The sequence below is a fragment of the Python bivittatus genome, unplaced genomic scaffold, assembly GCF_059951505.1.
Source record: "Python bivittatus isolate LINGU-HERP-01145 unplaced genomic scaffold, Pbiv_v1 ctg000400_np1212, whole genome shotgun sequence".
Lineage (NCBI taxonomy): Eukaryota > Metazoa > Chordata > Lepidosauria > Squamata > Pythonidae > Python > Python bivittatus.
The window spans coordinates 4,735,079-4,758,346 of NW_028277073.1; the positions used below are offsets into that span (position 1 = coordinate 4,735,079).

The following is a 23,268-nucleotide window of genomic DNA, read 5'->3' on the forward strand; positions in this document are numbered from 1 at the left end:
GTTCATACCTGTCAAGCTACCAACCATGCTTTGCATATCACAAGGGATGGTTTCGCACAGTAAGTTAAACCACAGACCAACAACATTTTGACCTTTCCCCTCACATGCTTATTCTTTTATTTATATGGAAGGGTTTTTTTTGTAATACAGCTGACTATTACAGCATGCAATAATACTAAAAGCTGTAACCTGATCTTGTTGGTTCCCCCACTTCTGTTTTTCGGGGGGATGTTTTCCTCATTAATTTTCTCAGAATCAATGCTCTAGCTTTCTCATCATGGCTAATAAAATCATTAGGCATGGTAAAGCAGCCGTTAATTAAGAGGACAGTGCGTACTCTAGCAATTATATGTTTCAGATCTTCCGCAAACTCTCAACTATTCATAAAAGTAGCTCAATTTTTTTCAGGCTTTCAGTGGGAACCTGGGGGAAAAAAAGATGCTGCTGCTTTAAGAGTCAGACTGCCTTCAATCAATGGTTTCATTAAAACAGCTACTGGAATGGAGAAACAGGCAATAACATATGGCAGAACCAATAGTGGTCCAGTATACTTTACACCTAAGACAAACTTTTCAAAAGAAGCAAAAGAAAACAAACTGATTCTTTTTAGATATATTAACTAGTATGTTTAAAGAGAAAATGATTAATCATGATAATGTTAAAGTTGCTACCTCTGCGAAAGAGACACCATGAGCTAGTAATTACCTTCTAGGGAGCATTTTGCTCCAACAAACAGAGTGCAGTGAAGCCTTTTGTGTCTCTACAGCCAGATTATTCCTCCCACCTTTAGCACTTCCTTGAGGAATGGAAACAGACAGCCTTCTCACTTGGCAATACTATGTCATAAACCATGTCTTAAAAACAACAGTAGCTGGATACACATATTGCACCAAATTAAATCTAAACAAGCCACAAGTTTAATGTAGATGCCCCTAACTTTCCTGGATTTGCAGGTATAGTTGAAATTGTGAGAGCATATAGTGCAGATTTTGCAAAACAACTGGCCACAGTGCACATGTTCAGACATCAAAAACCTCCTTACCAGGAGACAGATGAAGATGATTCCTACTGTTCTGTTTAACCCATTTAAGATACTTCCTACCAATTCCAGCTTATTTTTTCTTTTCTTTTTTTACCAGGCAAGTACGTTGTCAAAAAAAAAAAAAAAAAATTGGGTTGAAGTCACATTTTCATTTTTCTAAGGATGCTTGTGGACTCTATGTAAGGCCCAGAAGCATTCTTGGAAATTCAGACAACAATAGCTGCACTTTATTTTGTAGTGTAAGGTTTGCAACCCTGAATCCCAGAGAAATCCAATGCCAAGAATTCAGGAGGAGGCTCTTAGAAAGAAACAGCACTTTATTCGGCCGAGTAAAGGAAGCTGGTGTGATGGAATGGAATTATGAAGGCCAAGCTCAGGGAGATAAGCATTTTCTTAGCTCACTGGAACCGCGTGGGAGGAACAAAAGGATGAGACTGGCACCTCCCTGAGGAATTCACACTGTTGTGGCTGGAGGACTTTGGGAACTGGGGTTTTAGTCTGGGAAGATTCTTGCTAGAGGTTGTAGCTAATAAACATAGCTGGACTGAATTTGCATGGTCTCTTGGAGTTCCTTGGGCTAGGCCTGACAGCTGGGTGGTCAGCAACCCAAAGCATAGGCAGCAGATATGCCAGGGTGTGCCACGCCAATGGAAATGCAAGCTCAGTTTTTATAGTTTACAGGGACAAGGCAGTTTGAACCGGTTTAGCTGTAGACCCTTTCCTGGATACCCTCAAGGTATCCTGCATACGTGTCCCTCTCGCTTCGAGCTAATGGTGTTTTCCTAGCGCAGCTGCAAAGGCAACCCCCCCCCCTTCAGTAGCATACATGTCCCTCGTTTAATGTTTAAAAATGAAAATAGTATTTTAGAAACTACAATTCAGGTAGGATAGGATGCCTGGAGAAACCCAAAGACCATCAAGCAGAACTAGATATTGGCTCCAATAAAGCATGAGGTGACAGATACAGAGAAATATTGGCTGGAGAGGGCACTCAACTCCTGTGCCTTGTAATTGGCCCACAGCAATTCTGTCCAAATGAGCTAGTTTCCAAGTCTGAGCTGTCACTAGGGAAAACTGTGCCATCACATCAGTGTCAAGTCTTAGTGACCAATAAAGAGATATCCTCCATGATGATCTGTCGCTAACCTGGTCTTTCAGATCTTCTAAAGTGCACCCACTTGCCACCGTAGCTGAGTCCATCAACGTTGCTGCTGGTTGTCCTCTTCTTCTCTTTGCTTCCACCTTTACCAGCATTAGAACCTTCCCTAGAGAGATAGATCTTTGCATAATATGTGTGAAGTAAGATAATGTGAGCCTGGTCATTTGTGCCTCTAGTGAGAACTCTGGGTTGATTATTCAAAGATCCAAGCCTTCGACAATACATCCATTAGTTTGTTTTCTTGGCTGTCCACAGTATTCTTGGGAGTCTTCTCCTACACCAAAGTTCAAAAACATCAATATCCTGCTTCATCCTATCCTGCTTCTTCAAAGTTCAACTTTTGCTTCCATAGTGTGTCACAGGGAATACCATGGCTTGCACTATTCTGATCTTTGTAGGTATAGACACATCCCGGCATCTGAAAATCTTTCCAAGGTCTTCATGGCTGCTCTATCAAGCATTAGTCTGCAGCATATTTCTTGACTGCTACATTAGGGAAAATACTAGTGTAAAATAGCAGCCTGAGGTTGACTTCACACAGATTTTTTAAAAAGTGGATAAAACATAATAACCCCTAGCATTTCACCATTTCACCCACTTTTTAACAGAAAAAAAAATCTGTTTTCCCCATGTATTCAGTAGAGCTTATTCCCAGATAAACATCTATAAGATTATAACCAAGGAAGAACCGGATAGGATTCTTGCAGAGACAGGCATCCATTGATTAACATGGATAGGAAATGTCACATTGCACTGCAGTGAAAATTTACAGTCATCTGTGATTTTTTGAGTGTGCTACTTAAACAACAGAGGAAATATCTGGAATGTTCAGCATATGGAGACCTGGTGTTTACATCAAGGGCTTGAAGGCCATTCTTTTCTGCTTTAGGAACAAGGCTCCAACTCAGCGAGAGCAATTAAAAAAACAGGGGCCTCCTTCTCTTTGTAACCTCCATCCTGTCTAGGAGAAGCAGCTGCTGAGAGCATCCATCAACCTCTGCTCTTTACATTTCTCTGTTTCCAAAATAAATCTCCTCAAAAGGCTCCTTGCTGTACTTCCCCTCTGACAGCAGCCCTTCCAATTTACAGAACCCTTTGCCCCAAGCTCTGCAATGCAACTCTCTACATTCTGCCAGCACACCTTGTCCCTCCAACCAGCTGTTTATTTGCAGAAGCCAAAGGCTTTACTCTGATCTGCAAATGAGAAGAGGGGGCCTAGAGCTAAGGCACATCCTGAAAACAGAATCCCATGGAGGCAGGAACCACCCGTTCTTTGAAAGGAGTTATTTGATTACACTTCACTGAACAGCTGTCCACATTCTCCATTCATTCAAAAAAAAAAAATCGTGATCTCTCTGTTCTTCATCTGCAGGCACACTGCTAGTACTGAGCCAGCTGTGGAGGGGGGAGGATTTTCCATATTGCAACCTTTTACAATTTGCCCTCCAGAAGTATTCACTACAACTATCATTGTCCTCATTTGCCACCATGCCCATTGCTCACAATTCCAGTTGAAAATAATATTTATTTACAAATATTTGTATGCCACCAATTCTCAATTTCTAGGCAGCTTACAACAAATGCAATAAATAAAATACTCATAAAACCAAGCCCATTAAAAACCAATAAATAGTACTAATAAAAGGTTTAGCAAACCCTGTTGCTGCTGACAAGCAAACCCAAATGCCCTTCTAAAAAGGACTGTTTTCGCCATTTTGCAAAATGCCATCAGGGTAGGGGCATGTCTGTTCCAGAGGGGGCTACTGCTGAGAATGTTGTTCTCCAGGTCCCAAACCCTGATTTTTTTTTTAGTTTGGTATCCAAATGGGCAGATTCTACATGAAGAAGACAGTTCCAGAGGTAATCAGGGCCCAGCTATAAAGGCATTTATAGATAATCACCAGTACCTTGAAATGGGCCCAGAAGTTATTGGCAGCTAATGCAACTCCTCCAGATCAGGTGTTATTCTGCCAAAGCAGCTAACACTGATCAGAAAACAGTCCACCGTATTCTGTGCCCACTGCAGCTTTTGTGTCATCTTCAAGGGCAGTCCCACATAAAGTGAATTGCAGCAGTCTAACTAAGAGCTAGACTAACCAAGATGGTCTAATACGACCTTTCATTAACTCTATTTTTTTGGTGGAAAGCTATTTTGGTTTAATAGTTGTAAGATTGTTCATAGAATTTTGAGGGAAAAAATACGGCTTAGAGATGTAAATGTAATGTTAAATTGTATTCCCAAAATTTGGTGCCTATCAAAGTCTAAATAACTCTGGATTGAGTTTTAAAACCCTGGATGGAGCACATAGGTTTACTATGAACTGGGCTTCTATCATTGTGGAAAGTCCAACTGAAATTTAATTTGTTGTTTATGATTTGAGCTTTTTGCTTTATATATATATGTATTTCAACATGTTTTCTTTTCTTTCTTTCTTTTTTTTGGTTCATTTTTTCAAAAATTCTCTTTTGCTCTTTTTATCTGGTTTTTGTTTTCCTGCTTTCTATATTAAAAGCAACATTTTTTAAAAGCTGTTTTCCTGGCAAAATAGCTCTGAATTTATTTTTCTTGAAAGATATTATTTGATACTTTCCCCTACTGTAGAGCAAATAGCAGCTAAAAGGAATATATTCAGTGGGCAAACAGCACAGTGGAAAAATGCTCCTGCTTTCATTTTGCACACCCAATCTGTCCGCCTGAATTTTCTCTATTTTCTGCTGTTCTTTATCACAAATGACTGGCCCTAGTTGAATGATGTGCTTGTCTGTATGTAGTTTGGTTGTCAGATTCCCCAGATCAGTAACAAACATCAAGGCTGGGGAATCCCAACTGCACGTCTAAATAGAGTTGGAACCTATTTTGGCACTTCTGCTCCCATGAGAGAAACTGCATCTCTTACAGGTAGGCAACACACCGAGCGAGCCTGCCTTCTGGAGATACTTTATTCTGCTATCTGACTACAGGCAGAATTTAAGAGCAAAAACTCTCCTCCCTTCATCAAACTGCAAAAACATGTCAGTGTGTTTTATTTTTAAGAGCTGAGAAATGAAGATAAATCTGCATTTTACAGCTTCATTGGCAGTTTACCATTATAGCACCACACAACAGCTTGAATCTAGGTAGTGAGCAGCTAAGCCAGGAAGATGAGGACTTCTTTTCAAAACCAATTTAGATAAAAACACTTTTTAGCCCTTTTGTCATTGAGCCAATCAGGCTGTAACCCTATGCTCATTTGCAAGTCCTTATTTAAACTGAGGAACTTCCAAATAAACATCCAGACTGAGACTTTTTGCAAACAGATTTAAAAAGATACTAAACACTTGCTAGACCAATAGAAGAGACTATGTGTAGCTCAGGGTTGAACTGTGGAGTCCTTGGGTTCTCTGAGCTTGGTTGTTTTCTTGCAAACATTTTGTTACCCGGCTACGTAACATCTTCAGTGCTAGAATTCCATTCCATTCTAGCACTGAAGATGTTACCTAGCCGGGTAACAAAATGTTTGCAAGAAAACAACCAAGCTCAGAGAACTCCAAGGACTCCACACTTCATAGGGCCAGAAAATTGAAGATCTTGGCCTTTGGTTGAACAGGTCCCAATACTTTATTCTATCCCATGCTATTGGACAAAATATGGAATTGCCATGAAAAGCATGCATTTATTGTATAACAGAACCTAATGGGTCAGGGTTCTCAATGAAAAATCAGCATTTAATTTGATTTCTGTACATGGTGTTATTTCAACTCTCAACGGTTTGTTACCGATCCCAGAAAAAATTTTGAGCAAATTTCCTAGTTACACCATTATGTAATCCTCCCAAACCCCTTTAAATTTCAAGCTAAATTATCCAGAGACAATAATGGATGTACTGTTATTGCCAAGCAAAAATGTGTGACCGGATTTTTATTGCCAAGAAATCTCAGCAAGGGCAGGGAACTATGTTTTACTTATAAAAAGGCATACCATGTTCTTCTGTCCGAAAAGAAAGCCAGGCAGCCTACGGAATCCAGTTTGAAAGTCAGTAAACATTAGTATGTACTTTACAAAAAATAAAAGCAAGCACCACACCAACCAGGAGAAACCATTAAAGGAAGAGAGAACAAAAATGGGGAATGTATCTTCAGCGTTATTTATAGCATACTAAGGAAAATATTCTGCCCAGAGTGTGCCCAGTGGACAGTGCCAAATAGTCTGATCCACTGCATGCCCTGTGCAAAATGATGTCTTATCAACAAGTATGAAACCAATTAAATATAGGGATAACAACATCTTGGAAACAAAGAATTTCTGTATGTACAGAACAGTACAGTACAGAAACAGCACCATACCCATTTTCTGGAATCATATAAAAACCTATCTGTATTATGTTTGATTGTAGAAAATGTGGCAAATATCACTATCTCACTTAACAAATTTCCTAAAAAGCTGGGGCATTACGCTAGTTCAATCCATAAGCCATTTTCAAGATTATAGTTAACCGCGCTCAGGGTCAGAAGCCTTATTATTAGTGTTACTTCCAAAGCACCTTAAAATACACTAACTACTGTATGCAGAGATTTTAAAAAATAAAGGGAACAAACTTGCTGAGATGGCATACAATTAAAATGTAAAAGAAATGGACAAGGAAGAGGAGAGCAGACAGCATTTCTTAAAGATGCACAATTTCTTTTGAAGTGGAAGACTGGAATGGCCATTGAAAATAGCCTTACGCTGATGCTGATGAAATGCTTTGGATGAAAACCAGCTGAAGGGGACAGGAACAGCTCTTCAGACATTGGAGGCATATCTAGAAATGTTCTGCTGCCAGTACGAATGGTTTCCAGTTTACATCAAGTCTATATGTCTGCATCTCTATCCCCATACTTTCATGTTTCCCAGCGCTGAAAGGCTATTTAAACAATCTGCATAGAGTCCAAACCTAAATATGTAGATAAGTATTTTTAAAGCATTTTCTCAAACATATTTATTGATGCATTTAAAAATGAATGTTATTCTAAAATATGCATTCTTAAATACATTTGCTTCGAATGCATGAATTGTCTTGGAATTTGGAAATGTATGAAAAACAAAAGAAAAATATGTATTGGTTGTGGAATGTATTTTCAGCCATTCACAGTGGAATTCACAAGGGTGAAATTGCTCAAGAATAGCTGTTTTCAGTCCAGTGTAAATTCCATGTGTCCTCTCTGGACTGATTCATGCTCTACTTGGCTGTTTTATTTAAACAGATCTTATAAAATGTGGCAGGCAGGTGCATGTTCTTAAATAGTCAGTGGGTATGTGTTGGGGATCCATACTGAGCCAGACTTCTCGGCATATAAATTCAAGTGTCAGCATTTAATGTATGAATTGCTTTGGAAAATGTAAAGAGATATGGCAAATACAACTGCCAGGGAAGATTGTGTCAGTATGACTTGGCTAAAATAGAGGATTTAAAAAATCAATAACACAAAGCTAAATCATTTTCCCAGAACTAGATGCTCTCCAGATAAATTGCAACTCCTAGCTCACAAATTCCTTTTCTTGAGAAGCTACTCAGACTAGTCCTTTAGCTAGCACTAATTTTATTTATTTAGTTGATTGAATTTTATAGCCCTCTCAGCATTCCTGCATCATTAATAAACAGTGACTTGATAAAAACAACAGAATAAAACAAATTGTTAAAAACATAACCCAAAATAGAAACACCCAAATACATAAAAGGCCAGGAAAAGTCAGTCCGCATGCAATAAATAAATAAATCTCATCAAATGGGCCAGATGTCTCCCACGTGCAATGCCTGAGGAACAAAACAGCATGGCTGGCTGGAGAATTCTGGGAGTTGAAGTCCACCTGTCTTAAAGTTGCCAAGGTTGAGAAACACTGGCCTAAGCAGTGGAATCCAGAGCATTCCAACTCTGTCAGATATTCCTGGACAGGAAGACGTAACTGGGGATAGATGGTCCTGCAAATGACCTGGCAATGTGACACAGAGGGCTTTATAGGTAAAAACCAGCAGCTTGACTTGTACCTGGGAGCACACTGGTAACCATATATTAGCGTTAGGGCAGACTTTTACTCTGGCTATTAGCAGTTTGTTAATTAAAGGAAGGAAATGGAAACTGGTAGTGGAAGACTCCACTCCCCTACCCTCCATGCATGATAATGTATGAATGTGCAGACCTAACATGTATTGCTGAGATATGGGTGGGGAGCAACGGGGATGTATCCCTGTTGGAAAACTGCCCACCCAGGTTTCAGGACTTGCCACAAAAGTGATGCCAAGGGTGGGGAAGAGGGGTTGAAACAAGGGGGGTTGAAAGAGGTTTATTTCAGAGGATGGAAAACAATGATCCAAGAGGAACCTTTCCTCTGGCTGTTATAAGTCCTTTGATTCTACATGCAATTACTTGTAAAATAGAATTTCTAATATATTAAAAGATCCAGACTGATTTCGGAGTCATGCAAGCCCAGGCACTTAGCACATTTTTGATACGTAAGAATTCAAATCCAAACCCCATGATAATAAAAACATAATAAGGAAGACTTGGGTTGTAAGGTCAGGCCTGGAATAAGATAGCATTCATTTGGGGATGAAAGGACTGATCTGATGTGTATCACTGACTGGGCTGGGCAATCTAAGGAGGCCAATTGTTACCCATTTTGCTTTGCTTGGTGCTTGTCAGCACAACACAGCACCAGCAGAGTCATCTCCTGGATTTGCAATTATTTCACCTGAAAACCAATCCATCCAGGTGGATGTTGCAAGGGGTTGTACTTGATATTGGGTCAGAGAGAATGAACAGGGATCTTTGTTAATGTATTACCTGCTCTACAACCCAACATACCTGTCTGAGCTGATACAAGGGAGATCAGTCCCTGTTTTCTTGGATGGTCTTGGAAAACCCAGGGATAATTGTCCTGGGAGAATGGAATATCCATGGCAAGACTACCCACTGAAGTCCAGTTCAGGACTCTATTGCTGCCATGACCTGAGGTTTTTGCAAACAATCACCAAACATAAATAAATTAGAAGAAACCAATTATCTAGACAGTTCAGGCTGGCTTCAGGCTGGGGCAGAGCATTAAAAATGCTGTGTTTGCTCTGATTTATGACCTTCACTGGAAGAGAAACGTGTTGCCACGTTGAGTCTTTTGGATCTTACAGCAGCTTTTAGCACCATTATTGTGGGATATTGCTAGATTGCTTCAGAGGGTTGGGAAGTATGGACATTATATTATGATGGTTCCAGTCTTATCAGCAGGAATGCCACCAGAGTAGTGCGGCAATTCCTGTTAACCCCATAGTATTTGTATGGTGGGTTCTTCAGGTTCTCTCCCTTTGGTTCGATATTTATATGAAGCAATTGTTAGGAGTTATCCAGAGATTTGGACTATGGGATTGTGAGTATGCTGATGAAACTCAACCCCGCAATCACATTTCATCAGGCAATAAGTTATTTTGAAATATACTTATCAAAGACTCATATAAACTATTCGCCAAAGTCCCCACGTGCATTTTGCATGGTCCTATGAGTTCTAGAGTTTCTGATGGGGAAGATCAGTTGGCTCTTATGAAGTAACACATGGAATCATCAGGGAAGAACAAGAGTCCTTTGTAATATTACTTCTGCTAAATCAAATGTCTACATTTTATATGTGCTTTGGGATTCCCCCCTCCCATTGTGCACATAAAGGCTAATAGCTACATTACATCTAGAGTATCATTTGATTATCTGCATGCAGTGAAATGACTGCTTTGCGGTGGTGCAATAATACATAGATTATTATCCCTCTTACTTGATTATAACCCATAATACCATGAAACCCTGAGTATCAGCCAGAGAAACCTTGCCAGAAATTGCATCAGACAAGAAAACTCTTGAGCTCACATCTGAAAGCCCAAAACGCACCCAACCCCTTTCCTGGGCTGTACATCAGCTGTCACTTCCTAAACATCATTCCTGCTATAAATGGGGAAAGCATCCTTTGAAGCAAACAAAGAATGAAAAGTGGAATGTTGTGAGACAAGAGGAACATGCAGAGGAAGATGGAAAGAAATGTCTATCTGAGTGCTCCTCACATGGTTACTGACAGGAGAGAGAAGGACCATGTTTGGTGACCCAAACCCCTTCTTTAAGATTAGATCCTTCATCCTCCCAATACTGTGGGGTAAAGAAACTTAATATCATCAGGCTGAAGATATTATCATTAAAAAAAAAGATCTGGACGAAGTTTGAAATTTGGAATGCAACTTCTGCTAAAGCTGTCACATTTGAAGCCAAAGATACATTCTAAGGCAGCTGTGTCTTCTCCTGCCCATTCTTCTTCCTGTGGTCCTGCCTGTTCTCCTTCTGGCCAAACCTTCCTGGATCTGCAGTAATGATCCTTTGAATGATACTACAAGGGAAGTAGGGAGAAGGGTGGAAAACTGCAGAGGGCAAAAGAAGCAGCTCCAGTCACTTTTCTCTCAAATCAGAAGAGGTCAAGACCTCTCTCTATGTTATGAACCTGGCAATATCCCACTGTTGCTCCAATTAAACATACAGTACTTGGCAGGTTTATGCATAGTTTCAAAAATCAGTTCTACCTGCTAACTAAGCCCTAACTATGGGACAAAAGAAATCTATAGATATGCTACAGGAAACACAGCTTTTTTCAAGCTACTCTCAGCTCTCGTAAAATTGTCTGCTTGTCTTCAGCCTCATTTGTTTCAGTTGGCAACAGCTGCCATCGCCTGTAGCTGTTGCTGTTCTTCACAACTGTGACAGAGAAGGCGCAGACTTTTAAGAAACACATGAAGTGTGGATTTACTGTTTTTATGAGCTTTCCTTTGCTATCTTCTTTACTGAAGTGAAAAGGAGATTGTCTCTTGAATGAATTTAGCTGGCCAACCACTACTAAAAGTCACAAAGAGGGAATGCCATTTATATTGAGCTGAATACAACAGAATGTAAGAGATTTTCTTACTCTGAAATACTCCTTAGCAGGTGAACGAAGAAGGGAGAAAGTCATGTGGAACATAAGCAAATTCTGAGGATGGTGCATATGCAAATCATATTCTGCTTCCCAAAGATCTAATAAAATGTGTTTGACCAAAAAAAATAATAAATAAAAAATCAAAGTTTATATATGGTCCAAGACCAAATACAAGAAACAGGCCAACAATACAGTAAATATAATAAACACTGCAAGAAAGTCCTGAAACAATTAACAGCTAACAATTAATAATATCAGGGAGGATCAGATGGCTGCTAAGAGATATAGCTATTGATAGACATTTTGCAACCTTCTTAGAGGTTTCTGAAGAGTGGTCATCCAAAAGAGGGTAAGGGCCTCCTGGTCACAATCACAATTAGAGTTGTTAATGACTGGAAATATTAAATTTTATCGCCACTGAGTGTAGAACGGACATTTTAACAGCACATCCAAAACAGATTCTACCTGTGTTGAAAGTACAGCTTTCATATGACAGCCTTCTATATCTACCAGTTGTTGTCCTAACAGGGAGTACCCCAGTTCAGGCCAGGGTAAATAGTCTCTTATGAGGAACATATAAAATATGGAAGAAATACCAAGGAATAGTCCAGGGAGAGGAGGCAATTCTGCTATAAAAGGGGTGGGAAACAGTGTTTCTATCATTTTGGATATCTAAATCCCAGATCCTCTACTTCAGTTCAACCAAAGTTTTACCAAGGCCCAAAGCAGATAATACTGGCAAGGAAAGATCACAGTATGCCAAATCATAATTAATTTGTCTTCTTAGTGTAAAAGACAACTTGTCTAGCAAGGTGAGATGGATCAAGGAAGTTCCCCAACAGACTTCCTTCAGCCAAAATCTAAGACAATGAAGTTTTAATCAGGCCTCAAGGGAAATGCAGCCTAGTTCCAGTCATAATAGAGCATGAGAAATTGAATAATGAACTTGTTATCAAATATTTTAAAATGTGGACTGAACTGCTTCTAAGTTAAAGGACTCCTTATAGATACACAACTGAGCACCCAGAACTTTAGCTATAGTTTAATAGCTATTGGGACATAATTATTTCCAGATTGACATGCAAATGTAGCAATTGTAAGGGATGCTTTTTGGGTTCTTGGTAGCAGCTCTCTTGCTTGAATAGACCAGCAGGTAGAAGATTGAAAACAGACACCTGGATATTTAAAGGATTTAACCCACTTGATAAGTTTGCCATTAATTGTCCATCTAATTGGGTCTTTAAAGTGTTTCCTAGAGAATGCCAATACTTTTGTTTTAGAATAGTTTATACCAAGGGCAATCTCTGGAGCAGTAAAGCAGTAGAGCTTTGGGGCATCCTTGAAGGCCTACTTGGGTTACAGACAGTATGGCTGCATCCGCACAAAGAGGAATAGAGATGGGCCGGTGGGCAAGGAAGAGAAGATGGAGTTTTGGCTCAGCAAACATCTCAACAATACTGTTAATGTAAAAATTGAACAATAGTGGGGCAAGGATACAGCCTTGTTTCACACCTTTGCAAGTTGAGATAGGTTGTTAGGTCAACAAAGATATTACCTTTAACTTGAGTAATAGTGTTGTGATATAATAGCATTACCAGCTTAAGAAGATGTGTAGTAGCTAATTTTCTCCAGAGATATTCTTGTGATATGGAGTTAAAAGCCACCATCAAAACTATAAAGGCTACACAGAGGGCAAATTTAGACTGGTTATATTTCTCAGCTAAGTGATATAGTATGGTATATATAATCTCTCTCTCTCTCTCTCTCTCTCCCCGTGGTTGAGTATCCAGAACTGAAGCCAGCTTATTCTAGGGCCAAAACGTTTTCAGAGGATTCCAAGAGTTTATAATATAGGACTTTAACATATAATTGGCTAATTACAGATTTTACGGTAATAGGGCAGTAATTTACAGAATCACATTTGTCCTCTTTTTTTACAAATTCAAGTAACAATAAAGCCAATCTTTAGGGAGGCATAGAGCCATCTATGGCTGTGAAGAGAGGAGCAAGCACAGATACCCACCATGCAGGGTTTAATTTTAAGAATTCTGTAAGACTAAATCTTTACCAGGAGCTTTACTACTTTCCAGTTGAGAGAGTAGTTTTTGGACTTCAGAAGGTGAAACTGGGGGCCATTCAGGGAGAAGTCCATCAAATAGCTAGGCAAAAAGTTCACTGCCTTCAAATGCAGTATATAAGTCATGGAAATGTCCAGCCCAAGACTCAAGAGGGATTAGGTTTTACTGCTATCAAAGTTTATTTTGGATGGAGACTGAGAAACAAGACGCCAAAACAGGCGATTGTCTTTGTTAGTTACAGTCTGCTGGACTCTAGTTCTCTAGAGCATAACTTTGCTTTTTCTCCTTTACAAGTTTCTTGTAGGCAAAAATTACCAGTACTTTAGCTGTGTTACACTCTTTATACTAGTTACCAGTGTCTTTGCTTTTCACTGCAAAACATTTAAAGGGACTAATAGAGGTGAATATGTGTAGCTCAGGATTGAACTGTGGAGTCCTTGGGGTTCTCTGAGCTTGGTTCTTTTCTTGCAAACATTTCATTACCTGGCTAGGTAACATCTTCAGTGCTAAAATGGGATGGGGTTTGCTCTCTATTTAGGTGCTGTGGCCTGCCTTGCCAGTGCTGGTAAGGGTGGGGGTTTTGTTTTGCTCCTCTGGTAGTTCTTTGATTGGCATATGTTTGCTGCTTGATTGTGTGCCTGGTGGGTGATGATTGCTGGTGATAATTGCTGGTGAGGTGATCTTCTGGTCTTTTGTCTCTTTTGAATAGTATATCTCATAGTATCTCTATGTGTCTGTTAATTGCTGCCTTGTCTGAATACCAGGCTTCCAAGAATTCTCTTGCATACTTGGATTTAGCTTGATCTAAAATTGCTGACAGTTTCCCAGTTAAAGCTATGGTTGAGTTTGTCCATGTGTTGTGAGATTAAGGAATTTTCATCATGTCTTCTGACTGCTAGTTGGTGCTCATGGTTGTGCTCTGCTAGTCTTCTGCCTGTCTGTCCTACATAGTGTTTGTTATAGTCCTTACACTGTATGTTGTAGATGACTCCTGCTTTTTCTTCTTGGGCTACTGGGTCTTTTGGTTTACTTAGGGTATTTAGGAGTGATTTTGTTGGTTAAGTGCTAGAGAGATGCCACATGATTGTAATAGTCTGTTGGTGGTTTCTGAGACGTTTCTGATGTGTGATCCTTTTGATGATGTGTGATCCTTTTCATAGCTTGTGTAGGTTGTGTTGTGGTAGGTTGAGTGGTCAGGCACTTTTTGATAAAATTTCGTAGATATCCATTTTGTTGGAAGATGTTGTACAGGTGGTCTTTTTCTTTTTTTCTGCTGTTCTGAGTTGCTGCAATGCGTTTGTGCTCCCTTGAATAATGTTCTTACACAGCTCCTCTTGTGGGAGGTTGGGTTGTTGCTTTGGTAATGGAGTACTTGACTGGTGTGGGTTGTCTTCCGATGAACTTGGGTTTCTAATTTCCTGTTCTTTCCTCTGCTGATGAGGATATCCAGGAAGGGTAGCACGTTGTTGTTTTCTTCCTCTCTGGTGAATTTTATTCCTTTGAAGATGCTGTTAATGGTTTCATGTGTCTTCTCTAGTTGTTTCTTTTTTATAATAACAAATGTGTCATCTACATACCAGATCCATACTTTAGGTTGTATGTGGGGAAGTGCTATAGCTTCTAGGCGTTGCATTACAATCTCTGCTATGAGTCCTGACAGTGGTGATCCCCACAGGCTGGCTGGGGAATTCTGGGAGTTGAAGTCCACCCATCTTAAAGTTGCTGAGGTTGAGGAACCCTGATCTAGAGAGTGATCACCTACTGCAAGTGGGATCTTTTGTCTTTGATTCAATTGACAAAAAACAAACATATGAACCAAATCACACAAAACGTATGAAGCAAATCACACAGAAACAGTCACATATCCTCCTAGGAAAATAATTACTTGACTGGGAGTAATCTTTTCCTCTTTAGGCCCCAATTACATTTTAGATTACTTAAGCTTTATTAAAATTTGCTTAAGAAGATGTGCAGTAGCCCTCCTTTTTTAAATCCTCTCTCTCTCTTGGGACCACAGAGCAACCAGATATGATAGATTGTGAAGATTTACGGCTGATTTTTCACTAAAAGAAGTGGCTAGTTTAAAGCATGTTTTAAAAGCAGCACATGACTATAACACAGCATTTCTCTCTTAGTGTTCTGTAACTTTCATAATGAAGAAATATCTTCATCAAAATTAAATGTAGATGCAGTCAAGACATGATCAGATATCATTATCACACTCTTAAACAAACAAACAAACAAACAAAATCTGGTCCACTTGAGTCACTACCTGGACGTCTTGGTTCTGATATTAGAGCAGAAAATGAGTCTTAATTAAATAATAATAATTGGCTCATATAAGAGACAGGCAAGCTACATTTGGAGCTAACAAGAAGGGAAACAAGTAGTCTGTCAAGAGGTGACTGCTTTGTACATGCAAGCCACATGCAAACCATCAGCCAGATGTAACCAGTCTGTTACAACAAAATGGTGGGAGGGGGCAGTATTTAAGCCTTGGGGGATACACATAATATAGAACCAGAAACCTTTGTAGAAGCTGTATTTTGTTGTTAATGAGGTTGTTTGCATGTGCAGTATGTATTTTATTTATTAAAGTGGAATTCTTGTCTTTCTGTAAGAATGCCCAATTCCAGAGAAAAAATGATTGTAGAAGCCAGAGGACATACCCTCGTAATAACAGCAGCTTCTCTTTATTCCAAATTTTATAGGAGAAGAAATAACTAAATTTTCTAGACAACCACGGCTCCTAACTGTTGACTGTGGATCAGTTCAAGGACCTGTTCCACTATGAAAGCCATGTTGTCCTGTTAACTTGCATAATGAACCAACTAGTTCAACAGATGAACCAGAACTAGTTCCAATTAGCCACTCTTGCACCTCCATCAGTCCAGGATTAAGCTGCCATAGCAGCAGCCTTGGCAACTGCAACTGATACCTCAACTTTCGAAACTAGATCTCATTCCACTTTTTACAAATACAGTGAGAACCTTTTTGACCTTCCTTGTTCATTGTAATCTCTCTAAAGACTGGGGAGTTTCCTGCAGATCAAAATTGTCAACCCCCTTCTGCAGCAAAACAGCTCACAAAGCATGGGTGTTACATGGCCATGGTGTAGCTCTGCCCATCACTGGACGTGGACAATTTTGCTAACTTCTGACACTTCTGAGATTGCTTATGGCAATCTCATGAAACAAGTGACAGCCAGCTGCAAGGTCTGGCTCCTACAAGGTAAAGAGTCAATGTGTGCATATGTGCCTGATTTTCAATAGTTTGCTCAGGCTGTGGGCTGGAATAAACAAGCCTTAAGCAACCAGTTTGAAGAGGTTCCATTGGATGAAATGTGGGATGAGTTCATTTGGTAGGAAATCCTAGAAACCATTAATCACGCATTAATCCAACTCTGTGTGGGTAGAGATAGGAGACTCAAAGAACTGCAGCAAAGTACACACAGGAGAGGAGGACCCCACTGTTCTCACTTCTCTTCTTATCCCACTACCTTGGCTCATCAAGGGCTTCCAATACTGAACCCATGCAGTTAGGAGCTAGTAGGGTACCACTAAAGAAAAGCAGCAATGAGAAATAGTGGTCCATATATTATGGAGAACTTAGCTATTTCACACAGGAATGCCCTGCTAAAATACACATCTGTTTTACATAGCAGCTAAGTGCCAGGCTTGTGATGAAAGGGGACATTTGGAAAGCACATGCCCTAAGAACTCCAGATCTAGCTTGTAAGAAAACAAGGAGCTCCTAGGTAGAGACAACCAGAAATTTAGTGGATCTCAGATATACAACTGTATGCATCAATGTCCAGTCATCCCTGTTAAGGCCCAGACTGGCTTTAGAATATGCCTGCAGGTCTTAATTGATTCTGGGGCCATGTGCAACTTCACAGAATCTTTAATCACTTTCAAATATGCCTTACCCAATCCAGGTGTAAACTATTTCTGAACACTCACTGACCTTTCCCCATCACATCTTCTCCATTTTGGTGGGAGGGAGGAAGAATTTGAAGTGGAACTTATCCTGGACTCTTGCTGCAGATGGGACAAGCTGGAGGGTCCAATTCATTGGAAGGGCTACCCTGACATGAACAGACTGTGAAAAGCAGCAGCAGGCATCCATGCCCTCACTTGTCTTGCTCATTTCATTTGCAATGCTGTCACAAGCCACTAGTGCTGACTCTGAGAAGGAGGGTAACTGATTTGGGGAGGGTACAGAACAGGCTATGTGACTATTGAATGAGCAACAGAGATTCCCCACCTAAAATCAACAGTAAAGATGCTGGACTGGAAGGAGCAGCTGATGAGACCTTTCCCCCATTTTCTTCTGTGGGTGACTGGGAGGAGGGGGAGATTATAGTAAGCAGTGAATCTTCTCTAATTGCAGTCAAAGAAAAGATGGACATTTTTCCATCTCTTGATATCCCTGGGCAGCAGAGAGGAAGGGGATCTAGATGAGGGGGATCCTTTGTTGATTCCAGCCAATGAACAGGTAGACATGGTGGGGGAGAAGAAGAGGATCCACCAACTTCCAGGTCTAAGGGAGAAGAGGAGATTGAGAATAGAAAGAGAGACGGTATGAAGACTGGAGATGGGAAATAAGAATCTTGACACAAGATAAACCAGTCAGCATGAGAAAAGGAATACAGCAGCTTATTACAAAAGAGAAGTGGCTCAGGAATGAAACCTTGGGGCTTCCATAGATATATCCCTCCCTCCCTCCCTCCCTCCCTCCCTTCCTTCCTTCCCATTTACAATTTCTATAGCCACCCATCTCAATCCAAGTAATTCTTCTAATATATATAAACATTACATGTGTTTATGAGAGCGCAATACAAGTGGCTGACCATCACCTACAAAGCCCTTTATGGCTCAGGTCTTGGGTATTCTTGAGACCACCTATCCCATATAGATTCTGCTTGCCTGACCTGAGGATGCCAGCTGAAGGCCCCATTTATCAAGAGGTACAATGGAAGGGCGCCCCAAAGGTGGCATTCTTTGTGGGAGCTCCTCCCCTCTGGAACAGCTTCCCCACATCCTGAATCAAGTTTTCACTCTCATGGCCTTCCAGAAGCTCATAAAAACTTAGCTATTCTGGGAAGCCTATGGTGCTCCCAGTGCCAAGAATGTTATATTGATCATAATGTGTATAATTGCAAGTTGTATTTATTTAATTGTACATTATTGTAATTATTGCACTGGCTGAGATTGTTATTTTTGTATGCCACTTAGAGTTGCCTTGACTGAACAGTTAAGAAAGTCATAGATAGAATAAAATAATGGTAGATTCTTAGCCTTTGTAGAAGCTGCTCTCTGTTATTACTAAGTTTTCCTGTATATGCAATGAAGTGTTTCCTCTGTTCAAGCTGAGTCTCTGTCTTATTACAGCACTGAATTCTAGGGAAAGAATTATTGCAGGAAGCCTGGGAATAGCCTTTGACCTGTGCAACTAACAGCAAGGGCAATCTTCAAAGGCCACGTCTATCATGCCTGAGGAAGAATCCTCAGAGTGAAGCTTTCAGACCTAATCAGAGAAATGCACTGCTGTGACCTTTGCCAAGCAAATTGTGGCTAGGCTCTTCACACACCCACTTGTTCTGATCCCTTGTGCTGAAGGATCCCCAAATCCCTGAGGCTGATAGTTGATGTCAGGAGTTCTACAGCTTTCCAAACATCAGCTGCCCTGGTGCTTTGCTCTGGGTGTCAGCCCTTGGAGGTAGGAAAGGTCAGGAAACAGGAGCAGAAGGGATTTCAGGAATCCTCTTTATTGTTGCAGAGTACAACCACAGAAACTTGAAAGCCTGTCAAAGTTTCTGTCTGCTACATCTTTTATCAAACAAAATCAAGAAGGGGTTATGTTGAGTTTCTTTCTCATGCTTTCTTCTTTCCCAAGACTGAGTAATCTTTTCTGAAGCTCCAGGTTGACCTTCCAACATACTGGGGATTCCCCAAAATTGAGCACTGAAATCACCACCTTTTTGGGTACCATATTGTGAAAACTTGGCAAAATACAACATGGGGGACAGTAGCTGTTTGTGCTGGTACAGCCACACACCTTAATACTTCACTCAAAGGCTTTCTCAGTGAAGCACCCAAGGAGGATCTGTGGCAGCTGGGAATAAAGTACAGAGATATACAAAGAGACTAGTTAGGGTTTGCCCCTTTTCCAAACTGCTGTCTGAAGCACAGCCTTCACTCTCCTCATGGAAGGGCCAGTTATGTTGCCGGCTTTTTTTCCTAAGCTAAAAAGGCCCAAACTTTGTGATTTTTCCTCAGAAGATAGCTGCTTCAGCTTCTTGATCACAGGGGTCTCCATTCCCTGCCCATTTTCCAGCCTACAATATTATTTTATGGTGTAGCAGCCCAAAACTGTCTCCTATAATCCAAGAATGGTCATACCATCAATTGTTATTATAGGATCCCCAACATGGAATGTGTCTTTTGCACAGAAGCCATGAGATCTCTTGATATTCTAAGGCATTATATGAAGGAGAAGGTAAAAAAGGCAGGTTACAGTATTGGCTGTCCATCTGGGAAGAGAATATGACTCTTTCTAAGCAGGCTGTTGCCATGGAGCTGTGGCAGAGAGCCTACGAATATTGTCCCGGAGAACTAAAAGATGTTAGAAAGTTTATGCAGATCAGGAATACTTCCACTGAAGCCACATTAATGAATATGGAAATGGGCAGCTAGGGAATCAGTTCAACTGGGTCTCTCTTCATGTTGCTAATGATAAACACCTCTCCCAGTTCTGTAACAAGTATTGCTAATTGCCAGTTCCCTACTTTCCCACTAAACATTCAGGCACTTTTTGGATTAACTTTACATCTGAAGGGGATCTATAGGAAAAGGTGGCAGTCAGTCCGCTGGGCAAAGACATCAGTGAATGAAGGACTGGAATATGAAAATGGTAAGTGCTCACGTGCTAAACAGCTTTGCAAATATATTACAGTAATCTCTTTAGGAATATTGTGAATAATACTAATCAAGCTGCTGCCTCCGACAGCTGTATTAGCATGTTCTAAGTTTACATTTTCAGCACAGATGGATGAATATCTAGTGATCCTTAGCAATTTCATGTCTTCCTTTTATGATCTGAGTGGCACAGAATAGCTTTCCTGTATATGTAGGTATCTATCTATCCTTGCAGTTTCCAGAGACTTCAGTGAATAAAATTGGACTGGAATCTTCACCATTTCTATTCTTTAATATATTTAATCATCTATCCTTTTTTTGTATTAATGTGGAAATATTTTGGAAGCTTTCTCAAATAAAAAGCTTGGACATTTGGAATATACGCTGTAACATAGTGGAAAAAAATGACAGACAGGGAGAATACATGTGAACAGATCATCTACAAGATTATAAAAGGCAACTCCCAACCCAGCACCAGAAGTTAACTTCTCTGTGCATGAAGTAACCTCCTGAAAAGCAGGAACGCAAGGCAGGCACCTGATTTTTGAAACCCTGCTTTTATTACCTTTGTTGTAAAGGACACTGGAAAAGCCCTGCACCCAACGGTTTCCTTTTTAAGACTGTTAAATGCTATTGATCACTCAGTTATGGAGATAATGACAGCTTTCTCGTTTCCTGGGCTATGTTGCCGGTAGTTTAGACAGTAAACTTTTCCCTGCCATGTGCAGAGTCTGTAAGGGCCAAAAGAATGCCAAGATAGTTGAAAACCCAGAAGGCCCACACAAAAGGACTGCCTAGAACAGGCAATTCCACAAGATGGTTTGCTAGCACAGAGAAGCAGCACTGCATTCTGCATTGACATTTCACTGCCCCAAAGAGTTAAGATCCTCCCCTCTTCTGAAGGCCATCAGTGTCTGGGAGATTGATATAAATGAAGAAGTTGTCCGAGAGTCTTTTTTCACTTCGGGGCACAGGAGGGGGATGTTAAAAAAAGTCAAGATACCGGCTACAACCACCTGACTGAAGCCTTATCCCCTTCTTGTATGCTTTGTGCATGCAGACTAAAGTCATGTTTGCAGACAATGTTCAGATTGTCAGAAGATGGCCTCCAAACTCAGCCCCCGTGCAACAGGGCTGCACTTCAACTCTTTCAAATGCGGTGCCTGAAAATGTGGTGAGAGGATGATACTTCACTTAAGGCCACCCTAATCAGCTGGCCAGGTAGAATACACCCATGAGCTGTAGGGCCCCATCTTTAGGATTACTGCGTTGATTTGTAATAAACATATTGTACCAATTAAAACATAACATTGCATCCCTTAGAGCGCTTTTTTTTTTTTTTTGCTAAATGCCACTTTTATCATTCATTTCAAAAATGATGGGTGTAGGATTCAATTCCTTTTATTTTTATCATCCTTTACTTTTTCAGTAAAGTAGTGATTATTACTATATAAACTGCACTTGGTACATTTGCATGTGCATGCGCACAAGCACACACATTTCAGAAACAATCATATCCTAATCCAGTAACCCCTTTTTCAACAGGTGTCAAACTGAGATCATAATCACATCTGTGTGTTCAAAATTTCATGACATTTAAACTCTCTTCCTTGGAGGCAAAATGGAAGTCAACAACTTGGCCAGATTCCAATATGACTAATGTAGCGTGTATCTCAAGCTGGAGCAAGGCATGAATTCTTCTGCACAAAGTTGATAGGTTACTGTGAGCATATAGTTCTTTATTACAAAGCCTTCTTTAAAGCTTGTCCGTAACGTGGTTGCTGAAAAGGTACAAGGAAATTGTTTTGTCCCAAGTCACCTTAATTGCGGACCTGATGTTTGCAGTACAGGAGAAACCAAAAACTGAGTAGAAAGTAGAAGGGTGAAAAATATGGAGGAAGGGGCTGGAGGGCCGACCAGCAAAAAAGCTAGGAAGTTCCTACACAGGATATTGAATATTTGAGAACAGGACTGATATGGCTGCAAATCCAGAGGTGTCAGTTTATGTGCCTCAAAAATTTATGTATGTGAGAATTATTACAATATACACATGGGCAGATTGTTACAAAGACATTATAAGCTGCCCTATTCCTCCAAAGAGAAGAAACCCTGTAAAGACCTCTTGGAATATCCCACTTTTCTGGGAAGCAGCAAGTGAAAATCAATGAATTATTGTCCATTGTAAAGTAATTATCAACTTCCATTCATGAACTGCTGACATAGTCAAAATATGTACTACAGATACGGCAAAAATATTTCCATGATTAAATCACTTTTGCCTGGAAAAATTAGAGGGGAGAGAATTAGAAAAGACTCACCATAATAAACCATTTTGGGATTAGATTCACAATATATGAACCTTGACTCATAGATGCTCAAAAAGTCCTAGACATGTAGGGGAAGCCCTTGTTATAGGTGGAGTTTCTGCTCCAGTCTGGCATACTAAATGAGACCTGAAAAAGTACCTTATGCATGCGAAAAAGGCTGTCTTCCACACGTCCATGCATAAAATAACAAGAACCTAAACCGCAGATATCACAGTCGGGGTTGCTTTTTAGCAGAAACCACAGGCAATGAAACCACAGATCACAAGGGCCATCTATATTATCTATGAGAATGTGCTGTAGCACTAACAGCTGCAGCACACAGAACAAATGGTTAAGAACACATCACGTTTGAAGCTGGAAGCATGTATTTCAGTTAAATGATTCCCAAAGAATAGTGCAGAAGACATCTGCATGTCCTCAACATGCTGTGTCTACAGCAGTAAATAGCTAGAAAGAGGAAGGGATCCAATCTCAAAACTGGCACACCACACACTTTCAGTGAAAGTCCTGTTGCTCCAAATCTCTTTGATATGCAATTGTGTAAACTTGATAACATAAGCAACAAAACACAAACTCATTACTAGCAATTTCCCAACTGTTTTCTTTGCTACTCCTTTCTATAAACTTCGGCAGCTTTTCTGTGTTGCACTTTACAATTCTCACACCCTGAATTTGTTGGGGCTGGAGCAACTGTATGTCTCACCTCCCTTCCACCAGGAGAGAACGGAGGGAAACAGCTGATGAACCACGCAGAGGAAAAGCTCAAGAAACCAGGTCAGAGAAGCAAAG

At 40.3% G+C, this 23,268-nt stretch overlaps 1 protein-coding gene across 2 annotated transcripts in view; it reads right to left on the bottom strand.

Moving 5' to 3' along the window:
* CHST3 (carbohydrate sulfotransferase 3) overlaps positions 1–23,268 on the bottom strand; it is a 49,371-nt gene that overhangs the window by 8,327 nt on the left and 17,776 nt on the right. The window lies entirely within an intron of this gene.